Source organism: Octodon degus, unplaced genomic scaffold, assembly GCF_000260255.1.
Source record: "Octodon degus isolate 3935 unplaced genomic scaffold, OctDeg1.0 scaffold00097, whole genome shotgun sequence".
NCBI lineage: Eukaryota > Metazoa > Chordata > Mammalia > Rodentia > Octodontidae > Octodon > Octodon degus.
Genome location: NW_004524673.1, coordinates 2,969,643 through 2,976,600, shown reverse-complemented (window position 1 = coordinate 2,976,600; position 6,958 = coordinate 2,969,643). Strand labels below are relative to the sequence as shown.

General features: G+C 37.8%; 1 non-coding gene across 1 annotated transcript; it reads left to right on the top strand.

Annotated features, from left to right (window-relative positions):
• The first annotated feature begins 615 nt into the window (after positions 1 to 615).
• LOC111818614 lies at positions 616 to 722 on the top strand. Its single transcript, XR_002822564.1, has one exon. It is a non-coding gene; the product is annotated as a U6 spliceosomal RNA (small nuclear RNA).
• Positions 723 to 6,958: the final 6,236 nt, after the last annotated feature.

Below are 6,958 nucleotides of genomic sequence, written 5' to 3'. Positions count from 1 at the left end.
ATGTTGCTTCGCTTTCTGTATGCTTCAGTTACCTGAATGTCAGATTGTTTCCTCATATTTGGGAAGTTTTCTGCTATTACTTCTACCCATATTTTTTAATGTCATTTGTATTGACTCCTTCTTTCTCATTGATGCCTATTAGTCTCATATTGTTCATCTTTGCATCATCTTGCAGGTGATGGATTATTCTTTCCTGCATTCTCGTTCTTTTTTGACATAATTTTACTGATAAACAAATAGCAATGAGATAGTTTCAGATCAAATTGGTAGGACAGTTTCAATAATTAACATACTGCATACATTCTTCTTAATGGTTAATTGCTGTACAAGATGCAGACATGATATCCCATTTACAAACACCATTAGAACAAATCATTGTATTCATTAAGAGAATGTAACTATATATCTATCCTAACCACTTTGAATACACAGATACAAAATAGACATTCATCTGTATACCCTTTTTTTGTTAAGTTGCGTTATTTGAATATTGTATTTATGTAAACTCAGCAAAATATTCTAAAAGATTCCAGTAGCCCATAATAGTATTGGGTCTTCGGCTTAACTGGCAATGTCAGAAATTGTTGACCTGAGTCCTTTAGGAGATCCTTTCTTGTGCTTGCTTCGGCAGCACATATACTAAAATTGGAACGATACAGAGAAGATTAGCATGGCCCCTGCGCAAGGATGACACGCAAATTCGTGAAGCGTTCCATATTTTTTATTTGTTGAAACTGTACTTCCGATTTGATTTGAAACTGTCTCATTGCTATCTGTTTATCAATAAAACTTTGAAAAAAATAAAAAACAAAAAAAAAATAAATAAAAGAGATCCTTTCTTACCTTTTCATTAGCTGTACCAGCGTCTTCAAGATCTGAAACTCTGTCTTCACTTTCACTTAAATGGTTGTGCAAGCTTGTGATTCAGATTTTAATTTTCTCTATAGTTCTTTTACTCTGCTTCATGTGATCTATTTCTTTCTTGTATTGCTCATTCAAGGAATCCGTCATTTTCCTAATCTCCTCTATTTTTTTAATGTCTTCTTTAGAAGCAGTTATAAATTATTTTAGTGCAATGTTTTTTTCAAATTCAGTTTCCTCCCTATGTTTTTGTAGTTGCTTCTTTACTACAACTGCTATGAGTTCTGAGAATTCTTTTCTTATTTCAGAAAAGAATTGCGCTCTGAATTCCTCTAAACTTTCTGCTGTTGCTTATTTACTATCGATGCTATTAAATCATGCATTTGAGCCAAGCTAGTGTCCTGTGCACTTGTTCTGGGTGTGCATTGGGTTTCCTCCATATGTTTCTACATTTGATTCTTTACTGCAGATGTTATTAATTCAGGGATTTCTTTTTTTATTTCCAATCTGAGTTCCTCTATACCTTTCTGCAGCTGTTTCTCTATTTCAGAAGCTGTTGATTCATTGGTTTCAGCTGTGTAATTCCCAATTTGTTCTGTGTTAGTGTTCTCTGCACTTGTTACAGCTGTGCTTGGGTTCTGAGTTTGCATTTTGTTTCTTCTCGTCATTTTGTGTAGCACTGTCTTCTGACCTTTGTTATAGATCTTTGTTGCAGTTATAACCTTAGCACCTACTGAAGTTCTGGTGCAGATCTACAAAGTTTGGATTTATCCAGCTGTGCCTGGCTTGGGTCTGGCTGCTGTGCTCAGCTCCTTCCTGCTGCTCCCCTTAGAGGTGAACCTGTTGTACCCATCTGGCAAGATGTTCTGCTCGTAGACTAGCTATGTGGTTCTATCCTCTACACTCTTTGCAGGGATTGCAGCTGTAGGGTTTCACCGCAGACCTGTATGCCATTCCTGAGCTGAGCCTGGAGTGGACAAGGTGGATTAGGTGGGAGAGGCACCTCTCCCACACACTCACTGGGCCTGGCCTAGGACTGGATCTGGGGATTCCCAGAAGGTGGCGGATATTTGCACCCTGTGTGCAGGTTTTGTGGGGGTACTATGGATTAATGGGGGCCATGCCAAGGGTGTGGAACAGGGTTTCACCTATGGTGCGCCTGGGCTGGGACCAGTAGTAGGTCCCACCATGCAGGGTAGCTGGAAACTCTCCCACACTCTCATGTAGCCTGGGCTAGGACTGGTTCTGGGGTTTCCAGAAATGCTGCAGAAATTCCTACTGGGCGGTTGGGGTAGGAGAGGTGCTGCGGTGCGGTGGGGAGCATCCCAAGGTGGAGGAAGAGTGTCTCACCCACGCTGCACCTGGGCTGGGTCCATTAGGTCCCACTGGGGCATTGTAGCCAGAAGCTGTCCCACAAACTCACAGTGCCTGGGCTACGACTGGGCCTGGGTGTTCCTGGATCATGGCAGAAATTCCCACTCGGTGGACAGGGTGGTGGAGGTTCTGCGGAGTGGTTGGGGGCATCCCAAGGGGGTGGAAGAGGGTATGACCCATGCTGCACCTGGGCTGGGACCAGCAGTAGGTCCTGCTGGCGCAGCCTATCTGGAAGCTCTCTCACACGCTCACCGGGCCTGGGGTAGGACTTGAAACATTTCATGATGATAAAATACTGCCTGAAAAATCCCTCTGAAGAGATATAAAAAGCCATTACCATTTCTTCCATTCTTACACTACAAAAAGAAATCTGTATGCAGTTTGTTTAGAGAAAATCCTCAGATTATTACAATACTTCTACCTGAAGCAAAAAAAGATGAAATACTGGAAAATAAAACATGTGAAGTCATAGAGAAGCATGTGTTTGTGAAAATAGTATTATGTAAAAAAATATTATTTATTATGTGTGTAGTACTGTGCGATAGTTTATTCAGAAAATATATAACATAATATCAATTAGCTATGAACTATTTCAAGCAAAATTTCTATAAGGTATTTTTTAGCATATTGTATTTGGTAATTAAGTATACAACCTCTGTCATACATGATAATATGTAACTAAACCTGAGATGAAGTTAGCATTTTGTTATAGTCAGCTTTCTATCGATCTACCCAAATAGTTAAGAAAAATAAAACACTTAAAGGAGGAAAGAGCGTGCCTCAGAGACTAAGTGATTTCAGTCTGTAGTCAGCTGATGCGCTGGTGCAGGCCTGAAGTGAGGCGGAATATCACAGCAGTAGGGTGCGGGAGTAAGCCCTGCTCACAGCTTACAATGCTGGAGCCATCATGATCCAGTCCCTTCTCCCCATCCCATCAGCAACTGAGTCTTCAACACTGTGAGCCTTTAGAGGAACAATCTAAATCCCAGCCATAACAGGCCCCAAGATAAAATTTTTTAACGTGTCAAGGTCAGGGTAGAATGCTCATCCCTGTACACCCCGCAGGTCAGAAGGCTCAGACCAGCTCCAGTCTTTGACCAACTTCACAACTGAACTGGCTCAGCCCCAGTTGACTTGGGGCTGGCTTTGCACTTTGTGTCATATCTGCATGAGACAGAGCAGGAGTGCCAACCAAACAATCTGATCATGCACAAGGCAAAAGTATGGAACAAGGCATTGTACCTGACTGACTAGAGAAGGAATCACATCACAGAAGCTCAGGAGAGAACCACTGAAGAGGACCTGGAAGGCCAGTAGGTCTGGGGAGAGGAGGAGTATTTACTAACATACTTACAGAAATCACAGAAGAAAATTCCCCAAATGTAAGAGGTTAAAATGAAAGTAAGAAACTTAGGGAACACCAAACAGTTGTGACAACAAAAGAAGCCCACCAAGGCATAGTCTTATTAAATTACTAGATGTCTAGCAAAATAACTAAAATTTTAAAAGCAGCCAAAGTAAAGCACAGTCATATACATAAGTAATCCAGTTAGATTCACAGCAGTCTTCTTAACATAAAGCCTAACGGGCAGGACAGTTTGGATTAAAGCACTGCAAACACTAAGAGCAAATTAACTTCCAATTCAGATTAACTAGCCCAGAAAAACTATCTACAAAATAAATGGATAAATAAGGCATTTCCATGAAAAAAATTCAGCTCAATAAACATATGAATACTAAACTAGCTCTTGAGAAAATACTTAAGAATACTCTTCATGGAAATCTGAAATGGATACAAGTAAAATCACAAAGGAAATTAGTGATGTCACTGGATAAACAGAAACAAATATGTCTGGAAAAAAGCCAAAGGATTTACCAACAGATAAGAAAACATTGATTATAAATAACCAACACATCTCAGTAATATTGCTCAAGGTTAATGGCTTCAATACTCCAATTATAAGGTACAGATTAGCGGATTGCATCAAAAAACAGAATTCAATAGTCTACTGCATTTGAGAAACTCATGTAATCAGAGAAGATACTTAGAGTAAAAATGTAAAGATGGCAAACAATATTTCATGCAATACAAAAATGAAATAAACCAGAAGAGGCAATTCTAATATCAAACATGCTAAATTTTAAGTGAAAACCAATGAGAAGAGACAAAAAATGTCACTACATGCTACAGAAAAGAATAGTCCAGCAAGATGAGATAACTATGATAAACATGCATATAAACATCTCATTATCTCCATAGTGTAAGAAGATGAACAAGTCAATAGGATCCAAAATGTAGAATAGATATTGTGACATGGAACAAAATTGTTCAAATGGCAAAAGTAACTACAATGGGGGAAAGGAAGAAAGAGAACAGAAAAAAATACAAAATATAATATAGTTATAGTACTAGTTTATCTTAATTAATTGAAAGGCACATTTTGTGCTAATATCATTTAGAGAATTATTTATGTCCATATGTTGTACTTTGAATAACTACCTTAATTATAACAGTACACAATGTTTTAACTGTTGTTATCCTATTATATTTCAGGTTTTATTCTACATTTTTTCATAAAACTAAAAGCTTTCCTTTCCAAAACTGTTCTGATTTAATATATTCACAATCAAAAAAGACGCAGTATTTTACAGATCTATAGAAGACAATCTCAGAATTCATATGGAGCCAGAAGACATCAAGGATAGCAAAAGCAATTGACAATAAGAGTAAAACTTAGTGACACCTGACTTAAAGCTATCATTGGAAACAATGGCAGTAAAAATGGCATAGACCTGAAAAAAAGAAAAAGGTATATGTGTCAGTGGATCAGAACTGAGGATACAGAAAGCTCACCAGACATTCAATTTTGCAACCTTCAACAAACAGGTCAAAAAACATATGTTGGAGGAAAGACTGCCTATTTAACAAGTTGTGCTGGGAAAACTGGTTATCTCTTTGCATAAAATTAAAACTGGACTATAATCTGTCACGATCAGTTAAATTAAAATCAAAATAAATAGTAGATCTAAACATAAAACAGAAATTTAAATTTTCTGAAAAATAAAATGATAAAACACTTAAGACATAGGCATATGAAAGGATTTTCTAAACAGAAGTTCACTCACAAAAATAGCGGCAAGAAAAAGCAAATGGAGTTGTATCAGACTAAAAAGCTCACGTACATCGAAAGAATCAATCGGTAGAGTGAAGAGACCACCTGTAAAATGGGAAAAGAGTGGGTTATCCCTAGGACTGGCCATGTCAGAAGTTGTTGACTTGAGCCTTTCACAGCTCAGCATATTAATATGGTTTAACTTTATATATGGACTACTGGACTATATAGGATTATTTTGCTGAATTCACTCACCTACAATATTTAAATGCAATGGAATACCCATCTCTGACAAAACTAAATATAAAAGGGGATACAAAGGAAAGACTATTTTGTATCTGTGAATACAAAATAAGATAGATATACAGCTACTTTCTCTTAATTCAATGAAAAGAAAGATTTGTACTAATAGTATTTGAACAGGATATCATGTCTGCATCTTTTACTATGAATAATCACTAAGAAGATAACAATATGCAATGTATTAATTATTGAAACTGTCCTATTAATTGGTTTTGAAACTGTCTCCTTGCTTTTCAATAAAATAAATTTATTTATTTATTTTTAAATTTTATTTATTTATGTGTGTGTGTGTGTGTGTGTGTGTGTGTGTGTGTGTGGCCAGCTCAGCCCACCAGGGGGCGGGACTGCTGACATGTGGTGCTGGGGGATTGAACCGTGGTCCCTGTGCTTTGCTAAGCTTGTTCCAAGTAGGTGCTTTAGACCACTGAGCCATCTCACCAGCCCCTCAATAAAATAAATTTAAAAATAAATAAAATAAAATAGCAAAAAATGTTTTCTAGATACTCAGCAAATGACTAATATCTAGAATATATAAAAACTCAAGAAAAATTAAAATATCTAAAATTAAACATCCAGTCAAGAAATAGGCTAGAGAAATGAGCAGATGCTTCCCAGAGGTAGAAATACTAATTGTCAGCAAAGACGTGAAAAAATGTTCAATATTGCTGGCCATTAGAAAAATGCAAATTGAAACAATGTTAAGATTCCATCTTGTTCCAAAAAATATTGTGATCATTAAGAAACAAAAAGTAACAAATGCTGGCCTGGCAGTGGTAAAAAGGAACTCTCCTTCAGTGCTGGTGAGAATGCAATCCAAAAGTCAGTCTGCATCAAATTTCTTAAAGAACTAAAAGCAGTAATTCCGTATGATGCACCCATCATGTGCTGGCATTAAAATTTTTAAGTCCTTATGCTATAATGACACGTGCATGCTGGGTCTGTGCTCCTGCAGCAGTCCACCAGGTCATCATGGCAGTGAGTTAACATGGTGCAGGGATTCCAAAACCAAGGAGGACCAGCTGCCCCTAGACTGAGTTTTGTCTTCTTATCCAAGTAAACTGTGAACTTCCCTCTTTTGATTTTTATGTGTGCCAACCCTCCCCTAATCAGTGCCTGCTACAAAACTACAAACCATGTAAACTCTACCCCTAGTCCTATCCAATGAAAGCTCCAATCTCTTAGAGGGTTTCCAGCTTCTCCAAGCAGCCCTCTCATGCCCAGCAATAAAGGATTTCTCTACTTTCACCCGCTTCTCTTTCACACCAGAGTAGGAAGACTTACAATGTGTACCATTGTCTGTAGAATCA